General features: G+C 33.8%; 1 protein-coding gene across 1 annotated transcript in view; it reads right to left on the reverse strand.

Annotated features, from left to right (window-relative positions):
• CSMD1 (CUB and Sushi multiple domains 1) overlaps positions 1 to 14,776 on the reverse strand; it is a 1,210,601-nt gene that overhangs the window by 603,576 nt on the left and 592,249 nt on the right. The gene's annotated exons all lie outside the window — the stretch shown is intronic.

Consider the following 14,776-nt stretch of genomic DNA (forward strand, 5'->3'; position numbering starts at 1 on the left):
CATATCTCCTGTTCCTCCACTAGCTTGAGAGTAAACTAGTCCAGAAGAACTGGAATAGCTTTATTCATAATGCTGTTTCCCCGTAAGAAATACAGGGATGCATTAAGATCGATGTGCTCAAAAGGACTTGTGTTATGATCTCACTCTTTCCAATGAACATTTCTTTGAAAATCTAGCAAACTTCTGTTTAAATAAATGTGTCTGAGAATAGGTATATTTAAACAAAGAAAACGGGACACTCAGGTCAACCAAAAGTACACAAACTTATGTGAAAAGTTGAAATAATTGAAGAAGAAAAAAAACATCACTTCTAAAAGTCAAGAAAACCATCTGGTTTGTGGCTGAGCAGACCTAAGTTTCTCTAAAAGTAGTTTTTATATATTTTCCTATATAATGTATTGTAGAATATTGCTTTATGTGCTTCACCATCTACTTGTGGTACAGTAGTTAGCACAGCAGTATCCAATTAAAAGTATGTGAATGCTAATGCAGAAAATCCAAATCCTCTTCACAAAAAAACGTAATACTAAAATTCATGCAGTCCTAGAAGTTTTATGACAATAATGATGCTTTTCAAACAGAAAACTACTTGTATTAGTAATGATACAGTAGTAAAAAATACATATATTTTCTCCCAGAAGGTTTTCTACCTTCTAAAAACACGTAGAAATGTGTACACACTTAAAACAAAAAACAAGGTAAGGAAATGATCTTTCTTTTAGGAAACTAAACTTTCTTTTTGTTTTCTGTTTATTTTGGTTTGGCTTTGTGATCATAAAGCACCCAGAAACTCTACAGGTCTGGTTGCATGCCATAATGGGAATTCTTGGAAAATTGTAGTAAGTCACAATTTTTTTATGAGGAGAATTCTTGGATGCTGCTTGAATAATGGTTACCTTTTTAAAAAAAATAAAAATATTTTGTTTATCATTTCAGAACCTGTAAAACTAGCAAACTTTATTCCCAGTCCTATTACTTCTGCCACTATTAATGTGATGTCCAATCATCCATTTTTATTCTATACTTGTCTCAGAGATTAATATTAGCATAAAAATTAATGGATCATGCACTTCCCAAAATGTAATACATTTCATAGAATGCCTGGAATGCATTTACAGGAATGTATCAGTGAAACTGCAAAAGAGCAGAAGCATGTCATGCAGGTAACTGATGAGGAAAGAAAACTGAAGTCAACAATAGTAGATTTTTTTTTTTTCTTTTAAAAAACACATTTACTCTACAGTCAAGATTTTCATGGAAGACTCACAAGACACCTTCTAAAGCTGATTCTGGAATCTGAAATTAATTCAGACTGAACATTAAACATCATAGGTTCAGGAGAGAGAAGAGTTTTATAGTAACTCTCTTCCAGTCAATCTCATAATGTTACTGAAAATTATTTTCTTAATATCTCATAAGAACTTTCATACTTAGCACCTGTTTCTTTTTTAAAACCTGTGAAGACTCACCAGGTACCTTACAAGCTTTTTGCTTTGGGTCATTTAAATGGTTAAAGCATGCAAGTAAAAAAAAAAACAAACCTAAATTAGAACAGCTGCTCTGTACTTAGCTTTCATATTTACCTCCTCTATCTCATTCCAGAACAATGGATTAGTTACCCAAAAGTTTGGGTATTTTATTCAATACTAGCTCTTAGCCTAATAAAAGATATTTCCTCCCCCTGAGGAGGTATTTTTTTAATCATCCAAAAGCCGCTGATGTTGGTGTTTCGTAAATTACAAATGCATCAGGAACATCAGATGAACACATAGAAATATTATTTCAGTCGTAACTATTAAAATCAAAACCAAACCCAAAACCCAAACCAACAAGTAGTGGCAGCGACCAAGAAGCCTCTCCCATGCAAAGTGGTAAGGAAATCCTTTCTCAGCTCATTTCAAATATACTGTCAATGATATAGAACTCAATAGAAACATCACAGTCTATTCCTATGCACAAATACATATTCATATGTTCCATTCCCTCCCATGGTTTTTTGCTTCTTCTGTTATTTGTTTATTCCAACCAATGTGTTTTTTGTCTAAGTTCAATAGCCATAGCTCTTTCAGCTATGCAGATACATTCCCTCCATTGTATATTTTAAAAATATTTGTATTTGCCTATCAGTTCTTTTTTTCATTTGAGAATACTATAACCATAGGAGCATAAAAGGGGTAAAATTGCCACAAAGATCTAATTTCACATTGTAGAACCTAAGTGCAGGTACTGCAGAAATCATCTGTAAGAAGTGCTATGGGCCCATGACATTGCCCGTCTTAACTACACCAAAACACTTCCATGCAGCCATCAAATTACATGTATGCAGCTATCAATACAGCTCAGAAATCATTAATCTGTTATCGCTGAAAAGAAATGGATGAAATATGGCTCCATGCTTTTATGACACTGTAAAGCTTTAGTTTGGCCAGATTGTTCTCCAATTACCAATACTTATCACTGCTCAAAAGGAATTAAATCTATATTTTAAATCAGTTATGGGTTTTGGTTTTTTTCCCAGCAGTTCAGTAAAAATCTGTCAGTAATTAAGTTTGAACATAAACCAGCATTTGAGAACAGAAACACATGCATTTTCATTTCCTTTAGCTGCTCAGTCTGTTGATGGATTATTCTTAAATACAAGTAGCAGTTTAAAAAGTAGTGGAAAAATACAACTGTTTGATAAACCTACTGAATCAAGTAATTGTAGAGCTTCCAAAAATAAGGTAACATAAAGATAGATAAAATGGGATAAATGAAATGTATTTCTGAATGCAAGTATGTAACTAGTTCTATATAAACTACTCCAGCAGTAGCATGACAACTAATTAGCTTTAATTGAGAAAGGTGTAAATCTGTGAACAATAAGGAACTTCATCTACTTAGGTTTCAGATGAACATCTTTACTGCTCAACTGCAACATTTTCTAAAACATAAAGATGTGTCCTGCTGAACACTGTATAACCAAATAATAATAAAAAAGGCTATCATTTAGAAAAGACTGTATGACTAGGCTATATTTTTCTTTTCTATTATTTAATATGTAAGAACCAACCTGCAATCTCCCTATACTAGTATTTACTTTAAAGCCCTGGAAAGTTTTCAGGTTGTTTCTTTTATTTCAAGAATTAAAAAAAAAAAAAAAAAAAAAAAAAAAAAAAAAAAAAAAGAAAAAAAAAAGACACAAGTAACTTAAAATTTCTTCTAGGAATGTTTGTAAGTTTTATTACTTTAAATACATCTTGTATTTCAAAATTAGGACTTGTGTACTTTGTTTGGTGATAACATTACCAAATGTATTGTTTTTAATATTTTTTTCATAATGAAAGATAAAAGATGTGGCAAATGTGTAATACCACTGTTTTACTCAAAATTTAAATTATTATCTTCAAAAACTGGTGGTGATTCAAAAAATTTAGAAACATACAAAGTTTATTAAGAATTGCTCTGTATTTGATACCCCCTTGCTGGTAATATGTAAGTAGGGGGATGCTTGCATAAGCATCTCTATTTGCCTTCTCTACATTTTTCTTTCTAATTCAGTGCAAAATTTTGCAGGGGTTTTTTTATTATTTATATAAAATTTCATTCTGAAGATATGAGATCAAGGCATAAGCTGTACTTAAAATTTAAATGTCAAAGGGTTATATTTTTTTCATACTTTACACAGTGGAAAGCAGACAACCATTTGTAGTCAGAACTTCACCTCATCAATGTTAGCTGCTAACTACTGACACTGACCATATCTTTGGCTAGCTTAAGCCAAAGCTCAAAAAAACTGATCCAGAATTACAGAAGATTAAAATCTGGAATTAGCAAAGACAGTATTGAAATCTCATAATTTACGGTCACATTTAATTTGCATTATTAAAAAAAAAAAAAACAAACAAGAAAAACTAGAAAAGTTCAAATATTGAAGACTTAAATCTGAGCCAAATCAAAGGTCCATAATCAGATTCATTTTTCAATGGATGAAAGATCTTCATCAGACTCACACTAGAAACCTGAAAAGGCCTATAGAGTAAAATGCTGTAGATCTTCCTACCTCAACCCCCCCCCCCAAAAAAAAAACCCAAAACCAAACAAAAATAACAAAACACCAAAACAACAACAACAACAAAAAGCTGAGGTGGGGAATGGGAGGTCAGCACTCAGCTGAGGCATGCTGCCACCATAGTGTGAACTACTATATATTAAGATGTACTCTGGAAAAAGAAGATATGATTGTACCCGTTGGGTATCTTTCCTGTAAATTGCATTGACCTGCAAAAGCTAAAAACATACCGACAATAAAAAACTGCTGATCTCTTTGCAATTCATAGGCACTGCACTCTTTACAAGGCTTTCATTTTAAAGTCCTTTGACTCATGGTAGAAGCTTATTAGTCAGCAAACAGGGTTCATTGAATACTTACTCCATAGTATAAAGTAAATAATCAAATTTATTAAAATTAGCATCAAAATGAAATATGTCTGCAACTGAAGTTAGAAATTATAGAACTCTGTTTTATACAATTCTTTTCTGTAACATTTAATAATTGACTACAAAACTACAGAAGTTCCATGTTTTAGCTTTAAAAAAATTGTTCATGTAGAAGCATACCCTAATTAATGTAATTAAAAAAAACAATAACCAAGTTGGTAAGATCTTTAAAGCATTATTTGTAAGTAAAGTCATCTACAGCTAAAATAAAGTAAGCACAGCAAGTACTATTTTATTGTAGTGGAGCTAAAGCTAATTATTAGATATAGTGATTAGAAACCGAATAGGGATCTGTGTTATTTGAAAAAAGTAATTTGAAAGAGTACTGCTAAGGGGATAGTTTCAAGAAAATAAATACTTGTTTGTATCAGTGAATGAGAACATTTAGTTCTAAATTAAAGTTGAAATGGGACGTTTTTCAGCTTGATAGCTTCATGTCAGTAATTCCGTTAAGTGTGACTAGATAATTAAGAAAATAATAATTAGGAATAATTAAAATAAATAAATAAATAAATACATATGGTGCATTTGATTTGCCAAGATTTATCTCCAACTCCATTGAGTAAAGACATATTTAATTTCTCTCTATTTTACTGGAAATACCTCTAAGATAGGTTAGGATACTAGCATTTTTGTGTTGGCTCTGAAAACAATAGATGTTCTTCTGTACTGACCTTTTATCATAGCCATCCAACTGGTAAAATCATTGGTTTCAATCTTTGTATGAAACTACATCAGATTGGAATTTCTTTTTTTAAATAAAAGAAAACAGATTTTTACTGTACTATCACAAGAAAAATAATTAGCAGTTGCACCATATTTTAGAAGTTTATTATTCTCTATAACATAATCAAGGTAAATCCATGTTGACCCTGTCTACAAAATACAAAAGAACTCAGCTTTCACAATGTTAGGCACCAAAAACAGCCATTAAAAAATTCAAAAGAATTTCCTATCTGTGGATAACAAAATACACTACATGCACAGCATGCAGTACTGTATATTTTCCATTACTTTTTTTGTCAGGTTAAGCATCCTTTAAACTAGATCGCATATGAACAGAAATAAAGTCTGTGGCACCTTTCAGTATATTCAGTGTAAAGGAATATGCATGCTCTTTGCATATGAACAAAACCTATCTGTACCAATCTGAATGTCAGCATGAAATCTAAATGCTTTGACTATGACTCTCTCTGTGCAGCAAGTTACCCTACTGAAGAAACAACTCCCTGCTGTGCACGAGGCCATCAACCACTTGTTATAGGCAAGGAATTCCTATGTTATTGCTGCGCTTCCACAACTTTCCAAAGCAAGTCTTGGGTCCAGCAAGTGTTTACAGAAATTAACATTGCCATCTGTTTCCATGGCACATGTAGAAGGTCAGTCAGTTTGGCTTGTTCAGAGATTGTTCTGGGGCTGAGACCATTGGCAGCTTATGCCAGTGATTTAATGTAGAAAGTTATAAAATATTAAAACAAAAGGCCATCAGGGGGAATATATACAGACATTAAATACAAGGTGTAGAAAACAAGCACAAGGTGGAATACAGAGAAACCAAAGCCACCAGCAGAGCTGATGTGCAAACCAGGAGCTGTGAGGGTCCTGTTCTCCTGGGTCCAGCAGACCTGGTTTGCCAGTCAGATCGTGTGAAAGTGGGGGAGCTCTGTGTATGTGTGTGTGTCATAGAACATAAATCACTGTCTACTCATCTGTGTATATATATATGTATGTGTGTGTGTGTGTGTGTACACATTTGTGTCTGTGCATGCATACATACACACACACATTATACATACAGGATGCATATATGTGTACCCAACCTGCTCAGTAAAAAAATTTTAGACCACGTGCCATGAGTGGTATGGTGCTGTCCTTCAGCTGCATTCCCCAAACTGCCCTCTGACAGCCTTCCAACCACAAAATTAGGCAAAATCACACTAGATCTCTACTGTCTCAGTGAAAGCTTGTTGAGGAAAGACTTTGTTTAACACTGAGGCTAGGAAACACCATGTCACTGTGTACTTTCTTACCTCTCTATTTGCTACAAACTTCTGTTTGGGAAAAGGTTCTTGGTTTTTCTGGGTGGATACTGCAAGGATCTGCTCTTGATCTATTTACCTTCATTTCTTTGTTCTCCCAGGCCCTTCAATGCCCTGAAGGACAGCAGGACTTGCTTTATATGGGTAAATGGTAAGGCATAGGGAAAAAGACTCCTAGAACAAAAATTTAAAATTCCATCCCAGAAACAGAAAGAGAGGCATTTGCTCCTGGTTCCCAGAAAGGTACCTTTCAAAAAGGATAGTCTACAAAAGTGTATCCCAACCCAAGGTAAAGAGTTCCTTTGATTCAGTTGCTTGGAGGCCTCTGATACCTATCTCGAAGGCAGGTTTTCATAGGATGTATTGGGCACAGTTCCACTATTGGTTTTGTTAGAATTCCTGACAAAGTCTGATCATGGACAAACCTGTGGCACTCAGCGCTCTGGGTTGGCAGGAGGAAGATTAGCCAGTTGTAGCCTGATAAACTGATAGAAAACACAAACTCATATTGTATCTATGCATCTTTCCTATTTTACATCAAGTGGTGTCCATCCAAACAGAATTATTGAGCTATCCCCCAGGACATGTCTACACCATGAAACAAACAAGCAAAGCAAACACTGCACCAAGTGACATGGGGACCAACAGGTAACCTGCTTAACATGAGTTTGTGTTACGGTCAGGAAATAACAAGCAAATGTCTACTACTGTAATGCTCTTTCCTATTTCACAATTTATTTGGTAATCAAGAAGATAATGCAATTTTCAGAGGATCTGGGCGGAAAAATCAAGAATAACAGAAAAATCAGATATTATATTGTGAAAAACTCAAAAAAATTGATCCTCTTGATAATATCAAAGAAGAAGTTGTGGGATTACATGGTAAAAGTTTGAAAACACTTACTGGGAAAAGCTCTTCAGTCTTGTAGACAAAGACATAACAGCATGCTATGGCTGGTACCTGAAGCCAGCCATATGCAAACTTGGAAATAAGATGCTTGTTTTTAACAATAAGGATAATCAGCCATTGGAACCGATTACAAAAGACTCTGAAGGACTAGAGAATGCTAAATGGGGGATAAATGTAACTTTTTTTCTGAACAGTATGCTCTTCATTGGATGAAGAATTTTTACGGTTTATTTTGCAAGATCAGAGTTGTTTATTAGAAAGGAAATGTCTTCTTTCTAGTTATGAATTTCACATCTGTTGTCTGAATTTATCTGATCAGGATATCTTAACCAAAGTGTACATCAATTCTGCATCAGAGACACATACAGATAACAGGTGGTTTGGTTTGTTATTTAAATCAATAATAATTCTAGAATAATGAGATGAGAAAACTTTTCCATATTTCTGTCAATGGATGTTACACTTCATATATGAGATTCTTACAAAGTAAAGCCCAAGACTAAAAGTGCAAGTAAGCTCTATAAACACTTCTAAATAATGGAAAAACGTTCCTGTTCTATACACTTTACTTTGAACAAACAGGGAGCTGTTATTATCATCCCTGAGAAGTGCAAGCTTCTGAACTTTTGATGTTTGGAATAAACAGGAGCTGCAAACTCTTAAAAAAAATGTCATATCAAACAAGTAATCTTCCTTTTCAGTCTTCCGAGAAACATATTAAAATACTTAATTTTTTGGGGGGGAAGCATAGATCCTCTTTTGTTGTAAACCCCGTGATTAGTGTCTAAAATTTGACAATGACTAGAAATTCTCCCAGTACAGAGGCATTTAAAATGTGGATAAAGCTCAAATATAAATAAAACTTATTAATTCAGCTCTCAAGTCTACGTAGATTTGCAGGGTTTTACTGCTACTTACTGTACACAGAAAAAATAACATTTTTAAGAGCTTCATCTAGCCCAATGGGATTGCAGAGGATTGCTTTCAAACACAACAGCTGAAGCAAACACACTACCCCTGTTTTCTATTACCATATTGCTTCTCAGGGGGCAGTGTGCTAATTCTAAATATTTATTGTGAAAACTTGTACATCAGTTTCTAAGAAAACAAGATTTATCTTGATAGTTGCCCTCTGCAGAAGAGCTGAAACCCTCAGCTTTAGAAACTCTCCCAGTAAATAATGCCAGATTCTGGAATACCACACCTTCAGTGCTAATTACAAGATTTGGTACTGTCAAGTTTTTTTCCATGACAATGAAGACAGTAAAAGAACTGGTAGAATAAAGTCTTCTCATAATCAGTCTTTAGGTCTAGGTTCCATATCCTAAAACTAGAAATCCTGTTGTTACCCCTGGGCTGTACGTAATAATTTACCCCTGATTTACAGAACAAAAGACGGACATCCAATCTCAATTTGAAGAAATGAGGGGATGGAGAAATCAATGTTCACTTTGAAACTTGCTAAAACACTTAAAGCCATTCCTTCTTTAATCTGTGGCAACAGATTCTGGTTCTTTGTCTTAGTCATACGTACCTTGCTTTGTTAGTTTAGCTAGGTATGAACCAGTACTTTCTCCACATGAATGTAGCTATTCGCTTTAAACCTTTACCTCTGAAACTGCTTTCTGATGAGACAAGCATCTTTTAATTCTTTTTTAATTACCTATTTAGTTTCCAAACATCCTTTTAAACCCGTGAACAGTCTGGCTCTGGTATTCTAGTTTTGGTCTAATGCTGGTTTATGTCACCTCTTTAATACACTTAACAAAGGACTGTTCACTGCAATACTGTGTTTTAGAACCATGTTATAGGGGTTCACATAGACTCACAGAATCGTTTGGGTTGAAAGGGACCTTAAAGATCATCTAGTTCCATCCAGCTGCACAAATAACTCAAGCATCCTCCTCCTCTGCTATCACTTCTGAGGTGATGAGGACAAGCATTTTTCATACCAATTGAATTCTTGGCCTCAGTTTTCAATTTGTCAGTCTATCATTAAGCTAATTAATGATATAAACACAAAATTGGATTTAAATGTAATTCATTGCATATGACTGTTAGAATCCGTAAAGCTGCTATTTAGAAGTCAGTCTTTCCTATCCGCTTCATACATGGGATGTACATGATCTACAGAAGTTCTTTACTCTTCCTTCCTTTTTCTTTCCAGTATATTTTTATAAGACCTTTCTCAAGTACCCATTATGGCTGAACAAAGGAGCAATAAATAGGAATATTGGAATGATATCACAGTAGTAGGTAGCACTTGTCCTAACATCTTCAAGGAGATAATATCAAAAGGGTATTTTACCACCCTTTAATTAGCTCTAAAATATAGATTGGCATTAGATGTTAAATTACAGTTTTGACCTCAGACATAGAAAATGCTAATAGTATTTTTTAATGCTTTCACCTTTTTTTCTGAAAATACATTTAATTTTTTAGAAGCTTCCATAGGAAGATTGCTGTCAGTTATATATATTTTTTTTAATTTCCCAAGTTTGAGCGCTATACTTCACTCTATCAAAAATGACCATTTTTTTAAGTTAGATAAGACAAGAATTAGTTATTTTTTCCCCAGTAAGTGAAGATGAGTAACTAAGGATGTTTATGTTCATAAATGGTATATCCAAGCATTGTTTTCAGTCTGTGAAACAGATGCAGCCCTCAGCCTCCTGTAGAAATTGCTAACATTACATGATCTACAGGAAGAAGTACTGAGCAATTTCTATGGTACAACTACTAGAAGAATAGTCAAATTGCATAGTGGTGTTTTTTTTAAAATATAATGTATGCAAATTAATTCATTCTTTAAAAAAAAAGATTGATTCATCTGGTTAAACAAGACTGAAACTAATTTAAAAGGGTCCATAAATAATGAATGAAGAAAACTTATAAGATTTTCTCTGTCTTTAATTGCGCTCTCTTACAATACTGCTAAAACTAAAATCATCTTTGTATTTATGTTTGCACAATGCTGGAAGATAAATTGCTATACTACTATTGTTTTTTCTTACAGCACAAGGAACATAAATATAAACCTTCAAAATATTTATTTTCCAGACATGGAACACACCCTTGGCATTGAAATTTGCAAAAAAAAGATTTTCCCCAATAAACACTGAAGTCTGAACATTAGAAACAACATCAAAAGAATGTTAATTTGATAAAACATTCAGCCCCAAAAGAAAAAAAAAAATTATCAGCCTTGAGTACCTGGTTTTCTCTTAGCTCAGTTTCAGCTCCCATGGCTACAGTTACAGTTGAAAGAAGAGCTAAAGAAGCTGAACCCAGCTATATGAGAAATGGGGACCAAAATATTGGCAAGAGCTTGTACAAATCTTCTCTCAAGATACTTGTTACCATGACATAGAAACCCTATGAATAGAGTACATATAAGACCCAGATTTTAAAGTAGTACTCCATCTGTTTTAATCATGAGGCATTCCTCTCCTTTCCTTTAATATCCCAGATAATGCACACAACTTCTTATTTCAACATAGGTAGCAGCAGTCCTACTGACTAGAGTCTCTTTAAATGCACAACAGTAACTCAGTTTCAGAGCACAGTGAGTAATAAGAGCACCTGATGGCATAATTAAAAAGCCATGTCAACTTTTATGTACAAGTGGGTCAAACAAAACTGGCATTCTTTATTCTTGAGTGCTCAATTTTGTAATATTAATGATACTTTTATGTACACAGAAAGATGACGTGACACTCCAGTAAATCTGCATATATGCTCTGCTAGAATATATCCTAATTCTGTTTCACTGTGTATTATAAACTACATTGCCCTCACTTCAATCAGCTAGAAAAGAAATGTGCAGACTATTGTGACAATGTAACTAAATACAGAGTTTATAAACTTTATTTGAAGTTACTTAATTTACATGCTACTTTCTCTAGGGTTTTTTTTGAATTTGTTCCTGCTGTTCTGATTTCAAAATAGGGGTGCAGAGATGGATACAATCTAAGGAGAGTGTTTTGATACAGAATAACATCTGAAAGAGTTTTTCTTTCCATACTTTATCTATAGTTTCCAAAAGCTCTGAATACAAAATAAAAACATGTGCTTTCTCTCCTCCAAGTGCAGGCAATCATGTAACTCTACATGGGATTTTGTACAAATTTAAAATCACAGAACGCCACTGTATTAGTCAGATCTTCACATCATATTTTACTGCATTGTTTCTAATCAACTGATTTTAATATTTGGGTCACATCATTCTAAAGAAATAAAAATTGTCATAATATAAATTCTCACCTTCTGGCCTGGAAAACTTGCAACACTTTTCTTCTTCTATCCACTTCACTAAAAGTGGAATACAATTATTTGCCAACCTTATTAGCATACTGAAGAGTTTTTCAATTAATATACTCATCAGCTACAAAGCATTCATTGTATATAAAATGATTGTTAGTACTTCCAATTTAAATTTTATTTTAGATGGTTTACATTGCAAATCCATACTCTTCATTGTGGTGCTGCTGCAAGCTTGTCTAAATTGTCTAACCAGCAAAATCCTTGCGTTTTCTTTACATGCACAGCAAATTGCCTTCCCTGCTTGTTGTCCTCTCCCTTGACTACTTAGAAGATGCAAAAAAAAGAAACAGTATCTCAGTCACCGCTACACATCCTATCTAAACTTTCCGTGCTGTAATATTGCTTTAAAACATCCAAGATACGAAACAGCACATTATTTTCTAGTTGCAGACCTCTACAGAGAACCCATTAAGTCCAATCACTAACTTACTGTGCAAGCGTTAAAAAAAAAAAAGAGTAGCCATCAATAAACATGTTATTTAAATTAAATTTAACATTATTTTAGAGACACAGAAATAATCAATGCATTCTGTGTGCTAACTAAACAGAGAAACCAGGGGCCAAACTATTCATTAACCATAAGAACAGTCTGAGCTGATATAGATTATAGTATTGGTCTCAGCAGAAGAATCATGCAACAACCTAACAGGTAATTGGTCAAAAAAGCTTGCAGTGGAGATTCATGAGTGTGTTCTTCAGGCAGATTCAGTTCTGTGTGCCTTGTTGGGAAAAAAAACCTCCACGCTACTAACAACTGTTTTAGTTGTTTCATGATATGTTTTAGTAGTTTTCAGTATATCCAGGAGAAAAATAAAACAGACTTATATTCACACTTGATGCTTACACATTTCTAAAATTCTATCCTTCTTTTAGAAAATAATGATTAATCACTGAAGATCATTTTATTTTTTTTATTTGCTGTTTGACTTGCTGGAAAGTAAGAATGCATTCAACTATGCTAATTGCTACCAAACAATTTTTCATACACTTGGGTATTTGAAAATATATTTATTTATTTAAGAATATACCAATTTAAGAAAATCAAGTTGTATTATTAAAATCCTACTATATCTTTAAGAAATGGCACTAGCTAGCATTAGAATTCTAATACATTTTAAATTTAGCACAGAAAACCTCAGTACATTAGAAAAGATCAGTCTGGTAAATTACCATCCTTTATCCTCACTGACCCTAATGTGAAAGGGGGCCACTACTCATGCCAGTGTAGCTTTCATATGCTATGATTGTTTTTCTTTCTGACATCATTACTAAACTAGGTACCAACAACAAAACTAGAAATTGTCTTAAGCTCCAGGGAATAACTGTCTTTCTTTTTTCTAGACTGATCTAATATTCCCAGTCCTGATGGCTGTAAACTGTGATTTGCCCAGATGAACTGAATCATATAACTTCATCAAATATGTAACGTCTCTTCGTATTTATATGCACACACATTCTCAGCAAAATTTTCATTAATCTTTTTCCTCCACACACAGTAACATAGACTCCATTGATACATACATTGGTCAACTCCAGTTTGAATCCCAGAATTTTTTTTTATTTTTTTTTCCCAAAATTGGGGAGTAGATAATTTTTTTTCAGAAATACTGTGATTACTGCAGACAAATCTAGAAATATTGGTAGGGCTATATGGCAAAGCAAGGGAGGTAATTTTAATCTAAAGTTCCAAAAGTCAAAACATCTGTAAGTTTTGTCATGCTAGGAAGTTACTCTTGAGGCTGACTGCAATGGATTGGTACTGTGCAAAAGCAAGAAATGTAGTGCTTCATAAATACCTCTAAGAAGAGCTTCTAACATTAGCTGAATATACCAGTAAGACCTGTTGCATCATTAGAATATATTTTCCTGACCCTAATGTCAAGGATTTTGCAAGCAAATGAGGCTAACAGTACAGATATTCTATAACAATGCAACAGACCTAGCAGAAGCAAATTTTAGAAGCACACTCAATCCCCACGGTTAGACAGTCTGTGCAGAAAGATAGTAATGCTAGTGGCATTTTAAGCAATCCAAGCTCTCAGTTAATATATTTAAACCTTGTTCATGTACTTTGTTTTTAAAATCTAGTGCTTTTCATTTTATTTAAATGTGGTAGAAAATTATACTGTAGGTCACACTACTTCCTTAAGTGAGTTCTTTCACTCCTATGTTCCTGTCAGTTTGTGATGTGGTATGAATTAAGCCTTTATACCTCTTCAGCACAGTAGGCTGTAAATTAATAGGTGCAAAGAAAGCAATAGTGTTCTGTGAATTAAGCATCAATTTACTGCTTCTGTACTTCTCACTTCATACACCGTTCACATGCTGGTGTTAACAACTAAGTGTCCTCTGTGTCTTTACAGCTAACACAAGCAAGAGATTGTATTAGTTTAGTCACTACTACTAGCACAAAGTACATTTGCCATCCTTCTTATTTAGGGTCAAAATCCTTGCAAAAGCTTCACACACATGCATGTGTATATATATATAAATATATATATATATATAAATATAAAATTTAGCATGAAGATACTAGAAAAGATAAACAATGCATTTCAGATATGTTTTGTTTAAATAAAAGCCTAAGAAGTTTTGCAAGATTTCTATGTAAAATATTACCAAAACCTAAACCTATTTATTAACTGAGCCTTAAATAGATATGTCTTTGCATTAGGATACTATCAACTTCTTTTTTTTTTAAAAAAAAAGATTATTTCCATCACCTCCATCTCTGAACACAAGATTAATATATAATCCAAAGGAAAACTGAGGTCCAAATGGAAGAATGGGGAAGTATTAGAAGCTCTCAGAAGAATTACACACGTATTTCAGCACTTGCCATCAGTATCTGGGTAACAACCACAGGATACTGATACAGCTACCATGGATACTAGGAAAGAAGAGGGCAGGGCAGGCTTCATTGCTGTCCTAAATGGTAAATGTACCAAAACACTCCTGTTTTTAAGGAAGAGGAAAGGAGAGGTGATAGGCCTGCTGGATCAAAGCAACAACATTAGTCACAGTG

Source organism: Falco rusticolus, chromosome 6 (genome assembly GCF_015220075.1).
Source record: "Falco rusticolus isolate bFalRus1 chromosome 6, bFalRus1.pri, whole genome shotgun sequence".
Classification (NCBI taxonomy): domain Eukaryota; kingdom Metazoa; phylum Chordata; class Aves; order Falconiformes; family Falconidae; genus Falco; species Falco rusticolus.